This window comes from Chrysemys picta, chromosome 1 (assembly GCF_011386835.1).
Source record: "Chrysemys picta bellii isolate R12L10 chromosome 1, ASM1138683v2, whole genome shotgun sequence".
In the NCBI taxonomy this organism is placed as follows: Eukaryota; Metazoa; Chordata; order Testudines; family Emydidae; genus Chrysemys; species Chrysemys picta.
In genome coordinates, this window is record NC_088791.1 from 118,136,265 (window position 1) to 118,151,406 (window position 15,142).

A 15,142-nucleotide genomic window follows, 5' to 3' on the forward strand; every position below is an offset into this window, starting at 1 on the left:
CTGGAAAACCTGCTATAACACACTTCATTTAAACAAATATGGTTTGATAAGATTCCATAACTTAAAATTTAGGCAAACGTAGACTAGTCACTCATCCTGTTCATCATTCAATTTCAGTAGCAGGATCTACAAACTACTGAAATATTGGATTGCACAGGAGTGTACTCTGGCTGCAAAATGACCTTCCTGACCCCCTCTAAAGTCCGAAGTATGGTAGCACCGAGTGCAGCACAGTACAAAAGAGTGAATTGAGAGTATGACAAATTCAGTTTCCAAGGAATGGTTACAAGATCTGCTCTTATTTGCTTTGAAATGAGAAATGCTTCCAGGTGATCTTATATAAGTTTTTTCTTAATTCTCATTCCTGTGCCCTTTTGTGCACATTTTTTCCACTGAAGTCAATGGGAGTTCTGCCTTAGGTAGGGACTGCAGGATCAGGATCAGGGAATGGATAAAAGAGAGATTCCTAGAGGACTAAATTCATCTTTGGTGTTACTCCATTGCCTTTAATGCATACCGATAATTGGGGATCATAATCTAGAAAGTAGGAGGTATGAGACAAATAGGACAGAGCTACTTCCCAGAAGGTAATTAATACACAATACATTACTAGGAATGTTGATAGAAGCCAAGAATATAAATGAGTTCTCAAGAATTACCTATATTTGTTTCCAGAGAAGGGGAGAGGATTGAAGAGTTATATGATAAAAAAGGCAGGTGGGCATAACATTGGGGGAAATATATAACTTAAATCAAGTTAGTTCTGCTGGCCATTTCCTGTTCATAACATTTCTTAGGTTGTTTCTTACTACCACTGTTGCAACTACTTTTAGTTCCAGTACAGAATAAATCAAGGCTCAAATGGCTGGACTCTCCCATGACCGTTTCTGTTTCTCTAATGCAGAAATTTTAATTTACTGACTTATCTTAATTAGCAATTCATGGAGAGGAAGCATTGTGAACCCCTTCCTACTCTGTGCCAGAAACTTCCTTAAAAGGAAAGCATTTTCAGGCTCACCTAAGGAAGTGGCTGATGGTGATGGATTCCAAAGGGAGTGAGTGCTTTCTCTGTGCACAACATGCAAGCTAAGTTTGAAAGACTAATTAAAAATTAGTTTTGTACTTGAATTATTGTAGGAGGGGCTGTTATTTAAGTTGATTTTATTTAAGTTGCCTGACACTTCCCAATTATAAGAACCTGTTTTCAGTTATTTATAACTTTGCCAAACTTTAACCATTTTCCATGCCAGCTGTCTGCTTCAGGCTGAATTTTACTGGAAGTTTTTGACTATTTCCAAGATCAAGGCTAGAAGAAAAAATGTTGGTTTTGCCCATGTTAAAAAATTCTGGCAACATTTTCTTTGAATAGCTCTAATGCCCCCATACTTGGGAGCAGGGACTTGAAATTTGATACTGGGTGACCTTTATGACAGGGATGTGCCTTTTGCCATTCCCTTTAAAACTGGCCAAAATTTGGCCAAGTTATAAGCTTTGTAAAAAGAGCAGTTTGCATATGCGAAGCAGAGACTTCAGCAGCTAAATTCCCTTTAGATTCCATCCACAGCACGCACCAACCAAAGGCAGAGCAGGACTTTCTCTACAATTGCTACTCTAGGTTGCTCCAGGCTGTGCCAGGTCTGGACACATGAGCCTCTCTTGTTCTCTCAGTGACCCCTCTCTTGGGCTCAGGCACAATAGAGGAGGACGCTGCCTGATTTGAAAGCAGAGGCAACAAGAGCCCAACCTGCCCAGGAGAGAAGTATATTGGGATGGGAAGACTGATGAGTGGTGGTGGGGGGGAAAGAGAAATAAGACTAAGAAATTGGGAAACTTGGACTGGCTAGGCAAGGAAACCAGTACTTGGAGCTGGGAAAGGAAATGGGGACTGGGGATGAGTAGGTGGTGGGGAGACTGGAACAAGCAGCTAGACAGTAAGGGGACAACACAGATTGAAAGAAGAGCCTAGGGAGGGAGATTGGGAATGGGAACCAGTGGAGATGGGGAATGAAAGTTGGGTGTGTGACCAGGGTGAATGAGGTAGTCGCATTAGATGAAGAGACTTGAGGGAGTGAGAGTAGTACTTGCTCAGTAAAGAAACTGGCATGGAGGAGAAGCCTGAAGAGTAGACACTGGGACTAGTTAGGTGAGGAGAATGGGGTTAGAACAATGAGTTCTGGGAAGTGAAGAGATTGGACTAAGACAAGGACAGGTGGTAGGGGCATGGCAGAAGGGGTTATGGTTGGGGTCAATGTTCAGAAGAGTCCCACTACAGCACAGTCACCTCCAGAGTCTGGAATGGAACCCAGAATTCCCAAGACTCACCATTCTTCTGCTGTCAGTAAAATTCTGCACTGCAACCTCTCCTGTTCCTCTCTAGAGTTGATCCACATAAGAGGATAACAGCCTTCTAATAAGTGGCAGAGGTCTGTATGGCTAATCTAAGGGTTCCAACCTTCCTGCCACATAACGTAATTTGTTTTTTTTTTGGTTTGCTTTTTTAAAAACCTAAGAATGTGTACTCACAAATCTATGTTAAAAGAACATTATTAAGCAAGCAAAGTCAAGCACTCAAAATCAGGGTATGCCAGGATTAAGGTTGCCTGTGCAACCTTAATTCAGTCACCTTCTGTGTATGCATTATATAATCTCAAAATACCTGATCCTATACTATTTTTTCCACATGATCCCTGCTTCATTCAGTGCACGGGGTGGACAGTGCTCACTGAATGAACAGCTATTCAATATTTTATTGTTACCTTATTGTTAAGTGTGTGGCCTTATTTACTGCACTATTCAAATCCTGATCTGCAGACAGAACTATGAATTTCCTCATAGATTTTTTTAATGGTGCTCATCACTAGAGTATTCAAGTGTTTCACAAATATTCATGAATTTATTTTCACAACACCCTCTCCCTCTCTTTCTCTTTGCGCCCCAATCCTAAACCTTCCTAATGAAAGTTTCATGGAAACTGAAACCTCTCCACAAAACGTTTCAGCTTCAACAAATACCATAATTGCTGAAATTTCATTTTGGCAAAAGTGTTCTGACCAGCTCCTGGCATGACCAACAACACACTATACCCATAGGATGAGGGTAAATTTGTCCAAGGAAACCAGGAAAAACCTTCAATGAAACCTGAGAGTAAGATTTACTTTCTTGGGTTGCACTGGTCCTGGTTGTAGGCCCTTGGTGCTACACTGAGAAAAGAACAGATAAGCATTGAGTGGAAGTATAGTAATGAAAGACACCTGTGATCAAAGATGCTCAGAGAGAGGTCAGTAACCATCCCAAAAGTTGGTCTTTCTGGCCCAGACTTGGCTAGCTGTGCTTTGCCCATGTGGTTTCAGTTGACAGGATTCTTGTGGATCCTCAAACAAATTTTCAAGGTGCCCTCTCTTGGAGTTAATTCTGTCCACTGTCCAGTGCAGCTACCTCTGCACAGGTGCTAATTGGCTTCCCCTGTGCCCGCAGATGTAAATGTGGCCTCATTTATTTACTACTTGAAGAATAAATGATTGAATTGACTGTTGGGAGTTGAACTCATGTTTCCAGGAGGCGAGGCTTCACATCGGTAGGTTGGGCCAAAATCCATCCCCTCTAGCTAAATAAAGACAATAATAGAACGTTCCTACTCCTTAGATAGTATAATTGCAGTTACAACACTTTAACATGAATATAGGTACTGTAAGGGTTTACGCATACATCTCTTCACTATTGGCATACCCTGCTGCTGTTGGTCCAACATTGGGAGGAGCAACATTCAGAGGAAATATGTTATTTATCATGAGAACAAGGAGTTATAACCTTTCAGTTTGGGGAGCCATCATTTTCTTCCTCTTAGCCTGCGTTTTATGTGAACATGGTGCCAGTTCCTTGTCAAACGGTGCTTCTGAAAGCTCTGGATCACCTGACAAAGGCAAACACTACATGAAAAGGTGTGGGCATTAAAATGACAAACAAACGGCCAGTGAGACATTTGGAAAACAAAATAGCAATATGATATAAATCTAAAGGATTTACACAACAGGTGCTCTTCTCGTGACATGGTATTCACACATCATCTCTCCATGCTCATTGCAGGCTCAGGTTTTATATGAGAGCTCTTCCTGCTCATCTTTCCTCACAGGCTTTCCCATCCCACTCTGAAGTATTTGTTTTTTACCACAATCTCACGTGGCTTGGCTACGTGCCATTTAGGGCTACATTATCGTAATGAGCCCAGTCACATTCTCACACAGCGAGATTACTCGGCAGCTTGGGCAGTGAGGAAAGAAACCTGATGTGATCTGCTGTCAACCCCTTTTTAGAGTCCATACAGTACATACTCGTAACAGTGTACTTGGCAAAGAGAAATCCCTGATTGCCCTATGGGTTGGCTTTAGATGATTCTTTACATATCAGACAGACATAATTAAAGAGCAGGGACCTCCATTTGTGTGTCCTTCAAGAACTTGAATATAGCTTCACAACTGGATTTTATTTTATTTAAATTTAATTTATTTATTTTATGTACAAAACTATAAAATGGTATAAAATAACACAACCTAGTAAAACACAAAGTCAAGCTAAAAAATATCCCAGAAACCTCCGCAAGACCAAATCCTAAGCTGCTTACTCAATTTTGGCTCAGTTGTTATTCAGGCAAACTATTGAAGCCAATGAGGCCCTCAGGTTGTGGGCTTTATAGCCTGATTCGTCTCCTCTTCAAGACTCTCACTGAGTTGATTTGGACTCGTAGGACTATTGTTCCATCCTTACATGGAATAGTATCTTACGCTGTAAGTAGCCCTATTAATGTATTCAGTTTTGCCTGCCAAAAGACAGAAGGATCCAGCCTTTTATATGCAACTCAGAATCCTGGTGTAAAATTACCTCTTAGAACACTCCTCTGCCATTTTTTTTAAAGGTTTGTTTTAATAGCACAGAGGTTTACACAAAATAATGGAAAGTATGAGTATCAGTCTCAATACGCAAAAGATATTTGTAGCTGGTGTTGGTTCTCAAGCAAAAGGTTCTCAGACATTATCTGCCCTGTCTTTTTATTATACCAAGAATAATTCACATAATCTTTACACACTAATATATCCAGAAGAAGGGACCATGTGGCCCCAAAGGTTGTGTATTCTAAATTATTCTTGTTCCAATAAAAAGTATCACATTATCTACCTTGTCTATTTAAACATATGTTCAAAGTGATGAATTAATCTTTATTTTTAGTTCATTTTTAAAGTGTTATTAACTCATGTCTCATTTAACTTATGCAAATATTTTCTGAGTTATAAACATGTATACTTTATATGCCAAATTGAAGTATGAGCCCTTTTCTTTGCTAGCTGGCCTGGACTACCCTGTGCTAAGCCTGGATGCCTGGGCTTAATGCAGGGGGGACAGGATTTAGCCAAAATGTGCATTCTTAATTTTCCTGGTGCTTACCCCAGTGACAGACAGAATTAAATGGGAGCACATATAGAATTCCCTTCTTTTTTTAACTGGTTGTTCTTCATTTAAGAGCAAGTTTTCAAAAGAGTTGCCATAAAAATTCCAGCGGTAAATTTTGCACCCATGTTTGAATTGTGGTAAAAATATGATGATGATTATTGATAATAGCACCCAAAAATGGCTAAGTGCAGTATAAGCATATTGGAAGCTTCTGCTCGAAAATGTTTGCAATCTAAAAAGAGTGCAAATAGCTGAAGAATGTGGGGAAATGGATATTGTAAGTAAAGTGACCAGGGTGATGATTGGCCCCTCTATCTTGTTACTTCTGTGTTGTGTGTATATAAAAATTACAAACTATTTCTGTTATATGACAGAAAAACTTAGTTTGGGTTTTTTTGGAGGATGGGAATGGGGGAGAAAAAAGGGCATTGGTGTAAGGGTGGGGCATTTGTAAAGAAAGGGGAATCTGTAGGAAAGGTAGAAATGGCAGACAAGGAGAAACATAATGTGCAGGGCAAGTTGGCAACTGAAGTGTTGCTGTGGTAGGAAAGAGGTGGCATGCATGAGAAGAACAACCAATGGCAGTACAGAAAATTCGGGGCGGGGAGGGGGGAGAATTCAAAGCTCTTGTTTCTGAGCTGAGTGGATATTTCTGTCAGGAGTTGTAAAGGTTCCTCACAATTGCTGCTGATATTCCATGTGATTTAGAAAAGGCTGTTGTGAACATGTTTCAGGTAGATCCCTCAGAGTCCAGTGGAGAGTGGAAAGGGCTAGAAGGTCCTAATTTACACTATCTAGCCTTAACTGCAGTTGGCACTGGCTGTTGAGAGAGCCTGGCAAATCAGGTCATTAGAAGTACATTTACTCAGTTTTGATCTCACAGTTCATTTTCTGGATGCAAATTTTACTGTGGCAAATTGAACCTATAGAAACGGAGCCCGAGCTAAAAAATGTAGGCAGCTGTGTGTTGAAATTAGAACTGAAGATCAATGTTCACCACTGGGGTTAAGACTGATGAACAGACGTAAGCAAAAAGGCTGATCTGATCTTGTTTGTATTATTCCTGCAAGCAAGCTCACCTTGGTCTATGATGCTGACTGTATAGGAACCGTTTTGTTGAGATATCTGCAGTAAAGGGCATGCATACATTTTTTTCAGATGGAGAAACTGAAGCGCAGAATGGTTAAAGAGATTTGCCTATGGTCACGTGGCGAGTCAGTGGCTAAGCCAAGAACAGCATCCAGAATTCCCGTGTCCACTCCTCTGCTCTAAGCACTAGATACATTGCCTCCTGAGACTCCATTTGAAAATTGCAGCATTAGGTACAATGTTTATTACTGTTTACTGTGTATGGGTTTGGTTTGGTTTTACATATTTTATTAGAGTCAGAGCATTTTGTAACTAACGTATCAAAGAGGACGCTAATAAGAAAAAAAACTAGCTAGCCATAGTGAACAACAGTGCAATTATTGCCTTACCATCAGGAAAGCTGTTCTACTCTAGACTAGGCCCTGTACTTATTGTGGACTAATTAAATACATGTCTCTAAATTACTAGTAGTCCATGAGGGCAAAAAGATACGGGCAGAGTTGAAGTTTGTGGTGTGACTTGGATTGAATATTTCCATAACTTCCTTTTCATTCCTTTTCAAAGGAACTTTAACTTTGGATTCCTCATGTTTCCAAACTGTAGCTTCATTTTAAACTGTAATCGTTTAAAGAGACAAGGGGGTCTTTTATTAGACCAACTTCTGTTAGTGAAAGAAACAAGCTTTTGAGCTACACAGAGGTCTTCTTCAGGTCTGGGAAAGTGAGTCACAGCTAAATACCAGGTGGAACAGATTGTTTCCTGTAGGTAGTTAACACATATTGTAAGAGACCATTCAAGGTGAAGTTGCCTGTGAACAAGTCTGCAGTCATAGAACAAGAAAGGGGGGTTAGTGGGTTGGTTCAAGAAAAAGATATTGCCTCACCCAACTTCTCTCTAATATCCTAGGACCAACAACACACAAACATTGCAAACGTTTTCTTTTAAAACATTTACTACAAAATTTATTTTTGTTTTTTTCACCTGGGAATTTCCTTACATTTTGAAAAATGTTTAAGAAATCCCCAGTGACCTTGCAAGCTGAGTAGGGATGGGCTACATTCCTTACAGTAATTCCGCTGTCCACCCCACATGGCTTCCTCCCTCCCATTCCCCATACCAGGGAAATGACATCTCCATGGTTTGCCCTCTTCCATTCCTTCCAGATTGGACACACTGGAGCCCTATATCCCGTTCCCTTAATCAGGGCCATCCACATCTTGGCTATCCAGAATTTAGTGTGCATCCGGCCATGAACACATTACAAAATGCTATTGGGGCTCCTCACACTTTGTGAAGTCTGCAATGAATGGATGCCAGTATTATTATGTGTGCGTCTAACTGATGTATATTTGTAACGTATGCATTAGCCACAAAGACTTTATTATGTAAATGAAAAGCACGCTTAATACCTAGATAGTGCTACACCCAGCTTCCCCATCAAAATCAATCTAAAAACTCCACTCTTCAGGAAAACAGAATAAACAAATTTGGCCAAGCCATTCTGGAGCTGGGATGAGCCAAGAATAGATGGAAAATCTTGAGAAAGTGAAAGAGCACTAATGTTTTTTAATTCCCTATCTCCCAAATGTCATATCAGATTTGCCCCCAAACTTTTCAGAAAATTTCTAACCTTGGCTAAGATCTGACATGAAATGTCAAATGGAATTCATTGTTGTGGGCAAAGTTAGGGCACGAATGATGCTGGCAAGCTACTTTCACTGTTAACTAGTCTATCCATAATGCTCTCTTTTTAATGGTTACACCAAACATGTTGATGGAGAAGGACTCCTTCATGTGAAATGCAGAGTTAGTGTTAAAATTCAGGCCCAATTTTGCCTTCACTTATGCCTAGGCCATCTTACTGAAGTCAGCAGAATTACATCAGGTATGAATTTGACCCACTGAATTCAAATTCATAAGATTAAGTGAGGGCCAGTTTTGTCTCTAGGCCTGTTTCTTTTGGTGGTTGTCAAAAGGAAAATCTATTTTCATGTTTCTCATCTGCAGCTGGGTAAGCATTTCCAATCATTCCTATGTTCCACTGTGTACTCTGAGAAGGGTCTCCATGCTGAATACAGTGCAGCTAAGGCATTTGTGCTGCAGAAAGAAGATGTGTTGGAAGGAAAGAATATGTAAACAAGAAGACACATACTCACATACAAAATTCAAATACTTCCATTTAGAATCTACAACTGTAGCCACCAAATCTAAAGACTTATCATATACTACCACATGGTGTTTCATGCCAGAGTTTAAAACGATTCCTCTTCAGATTACAAAAAGCTGCTATAAATGGGGGGAAAGCAGCCCTCTAAGATATCGTAACATAATGCAGAGACACAAACTACTGAATTCTGCCCAAACCACTTTTTGTTATGTAGAAATGAATTTAATTGCTTTAAATTTGCATAGCAGATTTATGAAGGAAACTAAACTTATTAAAGCATTTTTTAAAAAAACTAGAACAATGAGATCTTGGAAAAACCCAGCTGGAAGGATGTTTTCTCTTCATTTAGTTTTTGTGTAAAACTTTCCAATCTCTTTTGCTGCTGCTGTTCTTTGTGACTTTTAATGCTTGTAAAAGGTGCCAGATTGACAGCTGTGGAGGCTACGGTCTTCTTTTTATAACAGCACAGCTATAGTTGGGAGAGTAGAAGCTTTCCCATGATGGTGTATCTCAACTTTGCCCGAGAAGGACGGTGTCTGGAAATAAACGGTAACTCTAGCTCCAAAATTGCCTGTGCTGCAAAAATGTCTGACATGTATTTACCTCACATGAGTGTTGTTAGATTTAATGAAGTAATCTTTATAAAATACTTTGAATTGAGTGAGCAGGGTCCAGAGTTAAGGCCATTATTTGAATTCATAAACACTGTCAAAGTAAAAACTATTCTAGTTTTGAATGCTGTCTAGTGCAAAAATGAGTGCTCAGAGATCCAAAAGGTCTATAGGGTATGAATTTTGAGAAGTACATTGGAAAAATATTCTGCATATTCTCTGTGTTGTAACTTTCTGTGTTATTTTTCCCGAGGAAAGAAAAGTAGGATTTAATGTCAAAAAGTAGGACATTTGGCTATCCTACCTTAGGGGAGGCAGACAGCAGAATGCTTTGCTAAAAAGTAGGGCAATCCTTCCAAAAGTAGGACAACTGACTACCTATGAGTATCTTGAGAAGATCTTTGGATTATGCATAGTATATTCTGCTGACTTTACACATACACTTAGTACCTATGATTTCAAAGTGGGACTTCTTGAAGGAGTAATTGAGCAGGATTTGCTCCATAAGGTAAGTGAATCATACCATATGAAGCCCATGCAGACTCTGAACACATTTTAATTATGAAAAGAACCCAGAAATCAGCTAGAAACTGTTTAGTTCAGTTATAGAAAAATACTGTGACCAGTCCTTTATAAATACCTATGTCACCGATTAGAAGCATGAAGTAGATTGATATTAGATATGATTACACAGACCTATTCTAGCAGCTACACTTAATCTCTTAATAATTACATAGTTTTTTAATATAACTATTAAGAATCAGATGGTGTCTGGCATTATGTGGGGGTGCAAAGGGGAAATAGAACAAGGGAATTTGATAATCCTGAACCTTTGCATGGGGAGCAGGACAAAATCCCAATTTCTGGCCTGTACTGAAAGTCTAAGTGGGACTTGTTTGGTGCATAGACATTGTGCTGGGCCCTCTACAGAGGGTTGAATTTTACCTAATGAGGACAAGGACTTTTCCAGGCGATTGCTGCCTTAGCTAGGCAATGCCCACCCCTTCCACTGATCTGCAGTATTTATCCTACACAAGGTGGGTAACCAGATTCTGTATGGGAGGGTCAAGTGATTAAATTGCTAGCCAGGTCCATGGGAGACCCACATTCAATTCCCTGTTCCACCACAGGTTTCCTGTATGATTCTGTCTCAGTTCCCCATCTATAAAATGGGCATAATATCACTTCCCTACCATGCAGAAGTGTTGTGAGGCAAGCTATAAAGATTGTGAGGTAATCAGATGCTACAGTGATGGGGGCCACAGATAAATGTAATACACTCCACTCTGATCTGTGCTGACCATGCCTTGGACACATGGCCCCCAGGAGCTCTAGCTCTTTGCACTCCCTCCTGGAGGGCACAATCCAGCCCAAACTATATTGTACTGTATTTTAACAAGAAAGAAAAGGACACTATTACCCATATTGTCTTGAAACAAAATGTGACAAGCTTCTTCTAAAATAAAATAAGTAGGGCTATCAATTAACGGCAGTTAACTCATGCGATCAACTAAAAAAAAAGTAATCGTGATTTTAAAAAGTATTCACAATTAATTGCAGTTTTTATCACAGTTAAACAACAGAATACCAATTGAAATTTATTAAATATTTTGGATGTTTTTCTATATTTTCAAAAATATTGATTTAAATTACAACACAAAATACTAAGTGTACAGTGCTCACTTTATATTACTTTTATTACAAATATTTGCACTATAAAAATTATAAAAGAAATAGTGTTTTATATTTTTCAATTTACCTCATAGAAGTACCGTAGTGCAATTTCTTTATCATGAAAGCGCAATTTACAAATGTAGATTTTGTTGTTGTTACGTAACTGCACTCAAAAACAAAACTATGTAAAATGTTAGAGGCTACAAACCCACTCAGTCCTACTTCTTGTGCAGCCAATCGCTAAGAGAAACAAGTTTGTTTACATTTATGGGATATAATGCTGCTCACTTATTTACAAAGTCATCTGAAAGTGAGAACAGACGTTCGCATGGGACTTTTGTAGCCAGCATTGCAAGGTATTTGTATGCCAGATATGCTAAACATTCGTATGCCCCTTCATGCTTTCGCCACTATTCCAGAGGACATGCTTCTGTGCTGATGACGCTCGTTACAAAAATAATGCGTTAATTAAATTTGTGACTGAACTCCTTGGGGGTGGGGAGGGGAATTGTATGTCTCCTGCTCGGTGTTTTACCCACATTCTGCATATATTTCATTTTATAGCAGTCTCGGATGATGATCCAGCATGTTGTTCCTTTTAAGAACGCTTTCACTGTAGATTTGACAAAACAAAAAAAAGGTACCAATGTGAGATTTCTAAAGATAGCTACAGCACTCGACCCAAGATTTAAGAATTGAAGTGCCTTCCAAAATCTGAGAGAGATTGGCTGCAGGGACGTCCTTAGGCATACGCAGCATACGTGGCTGCATAGGGACCCAGAAAATTTGGGGCACCACCATGGGTCTTAGTGTCCACCATCCTGCCTCTTCCTATCCCTGTTCTGACCCTTCCTGCAGGCTCCCACCACAACAGGCTGCTGCAGCCTGGTGAGTCTTCCTCCGGAGGGGATCTAGTACTTAAAAGTGAACAAGCCTTCCAGCCTGCCAGACCTATTAGCACAACACTGAAACTGTTAAAGAGCCATTCAAGTGGTAATGAAGCCATTTAACAGGCATGTGCCAACCCCCCCCTCCCCCCCCCCCCCGTATATACCGTCAGTTTCCGAATTTACTGACAAAAACAGTTGTGCATTACTGTAATATTTACTCAAAACATGTTAGTCTACAGGATCGTCATTTAAAATTTGCTTTAAAAATATTTCATAAGTGTGTTGCTGAAGATGATAAAATCACATCTCTAAAAAATCCTTGCATAGATTTTTAGATGTACAGTCTGAGTATTCATCTTTAGCCTTAAATGCTTGGATCTTCAGACATATAGTTTTTTAAATAAATCCTTCAAAAGACCACCCTTATCTAAAATACACATGCGAGCCTTGGCTGCCCTCGGGCATAGGGGCACCAGTTTAATACTGCATAGGGCCCCATAAATCCTAAGGTCGGCCCTGATGTGTGCGGAGCATGATTTCAGAAGTCTTAAAAGAGCAAGACTCCAATGTGGAAACTACAGAACCCGAACCACCAAAAAAGAAAATCAACCTTCTGCTGGTGACATCTGATTCATATGATGAAAATGAACATGCGTTGGTCTGCGCTGCTTTGGATCATTATTGAGCAGAACCCATCATCAGCATGGACACGTTCTCTGGAATGGTGGTTGAAGCATGAAGGGACATATGAATCTTTAGCACATCTGGCACATAAATATCTTGCGACACCGGCTACAACAGTGCCATGTGAACATCTGTTCTCACTTTCAGGTGACATTGTAAACAAGAAGCAGGCAGCATTCTCTCCTGTAAACAAACTTGTTTGTTTGAGTGATTGGGTGAACAAGAAGTAGGACAGAGTGGACTTGTAGGCTTAAAAGTTTTACATTGTTTTATTTTTGAATGCAGTTATTTTTGTACATAACTTCACATTTGTAAGTTCAACTTTCATAATAGAGATTGTACTACAGTACTTGTATTAAGTGAATTGAAAAATGCTATTTTTATTTTACAGTGCAAATATTTATAATAAATAATGAATATAAAGTGAGCACTGTACACTTTGTATTCTGTATTGTAATTAAAATCAATATATTTGAAAATGTGGAAAACATCCAAAAACATTTATATAAATGGTGTTCTATTATTGTTTAACAGTGCGATTAATCACGATTAATTGTTTTAATCACTTGACATCCTAAAATAACCCAACATGGTGAGGAAGAGGCTTGGCTTCTTTTTGGAAGAACCTTGACTGATCCAGAATAATCACACCATCAGACCTAGCATGACCATAGGTTAAGGGTTTGATGGGGGAAAACAAGTCATGATCAGTTGAGGGAGGCAAATGTTGGCTACAGCAGATACAATACCTTTATTTTTTCTAGGGGAAAAAATGGCTGAGTGGAAGTTCTCCATTTACAATGGAAACCTGAACCAGATGGCTCAAAAACTACAATGTGTTGTTATGCAGACATCTTCAAAGGTCGTTAAATGACAAACCTCACCACACTCCTGAAGGAGATAAGTAGAACTATCTACATTTCACAGGTAGGAAGGTGGAACACAGAGGTTCTGACTTGCCAAGACCACAGAGTGAATCAGAACCTGGATTAGAACTCAGGACTTCCAGGTAACTGGTCCTGTGCTCAAGCCATTACTTCATTTCCTTGTCTATAAGCAATATAATGGTGGTTAGGTTTAAATTTTCTTGTAATGTTACAGCTCTAATAGCTGCTAATAATTGAAAACACTTCATCTCACAACAACTGTCTCAAGTTTCAATGATAACCATGTGACTGTGTAATGAGAATATGAGTTAATTTTGTCAAGGGGAAGTTGGTACTTTTGAGGGATAAGGAAATAAGAATTCAATTACTTTCCATTAACTGGGTTGGTTGCTATAATTGCTTGTTGGTCTAACAGGTTTACCCATTTTGATGTCTACTATTATGTTAACCTAAACAGAAAATAAGTCTAAACCTAATATACGCCCAGTAAAATATTTTGAGCCATAAAACCATCAATGTCATACACTAATCAATAATCTAGATTTTTTTTAAAGAGTTGTTAATTTAACAGAAGTTTAACTATTCATAAACTAGTTTTTAACATAAAAATAGAACTTCTCAGTACCTTTTGAAAACTTTTCAATTTCTCTTCATTCTAACAGTGAGCTCATTTGCTGTGTCCTAATCTACATAGTTAGACTGGCAAGATGGTCAGTCCATGTATATATTATTCATTTATATTTAAGACACCATTTTTGTTTGTTTAGCACCAGGGCTTGCCCAGGTGTAACTGAAGACAGAATTTAGCCTGAAGTGTTTAATCTACTTTGTAGTTAGATGCAATGATAAGAAAAACATGTATAAAACATCATAATTTTTTCTTTAATGAATTCCTCTCATGCTGATGCTATATCTGTCTAGTTATATTGGATTACTTAGGTGCCTGTCCTGCAAATGGATCCACACACATCCCTGTACCCACAGAGAAAATCATTGACTTCATCATGGGTGCAAGGTTCACCGCTGAAGTGTTGGAGGATGATGTGTAAGGATCTGACAACTTGCAGTTGTTGTAACATCCTAGTTGATATCTGGTGGCTTCAATTATAGCCCTTTTTATTTCTTTATTTATTTTACATACTTTGAACTTTTCAGAACATTGATCATTTGGGCTGAAATTTTCCATGTCTTGTGTCTGCACAAAGGGGGGAGTGTTTTTGAAAAGTGCAAATAAGATCCTCCCAGACATGTTTGAGTTTGGCAGGAATGAGGAGGGTGGAGGAGGGAAAGGAGAGTTTCCCATTTGTAAAAAAAAAAAAAAAATGGGGCCTGTCAATTAATCGCAGCTAACTCACGCAATTAACTCCAAAAATTAACTGTGATTTAAAAAAAATAATTGTGATTAATCGCACTGTTAAACTCACTTTATTATTTTCATTACAAATATTTGCACTGTAAAAATTATAAACAAAAGAAAGTATTTTTCAGTTCACCTCAGACAAGTACTGTAGTGAAATCTCTTTATCGTGAAAGTGTAACTAACAAATGTAGATTTTTTTGGTTACATAACTGCACTCAAAAACAAAACAATGTAAAACCTTAGCGCCTACAAGTCCACTCAGTCCTACTTCTTCTTCAGCCAATTGCTAAGATAAATAAGTTTGTTTACTTTTACGGGAGATCCTGCTGACTGCTTTT

General features: G+C 38.9%; 1 long non-coding RNA gene across 3 annotated transcripts in view; it reads left to right on the top strand.

Moving 5' to 3' along the window:
* LOC135975753 (uncharacterized) overlaps positions 1-14,607 on the top strand; it is a 119,004-nt gene extending 104,397 nt beyond the window's left edge. For 2 of the 3 annotated variants that reach the window (XR_010592773.1, XR_010592774.1), the window contains exons 2-3: positions 6,601-6,764; positions 13,322-14,607. This is a non-coding gene — a long non-coding RNA (uncharacterized LOC135975753). Of the gene's footprint in view, positions 1-6,600; positions 6,765-8,538; positions 9,376-13,321 lie in introns of those variants that run through there. The other variant, XR_010592778.1, reaches the window with a different exon arrangement.
* The last annotated feature ends 535 nt before the right edge of the window (positions 14,608-15,142 follow it).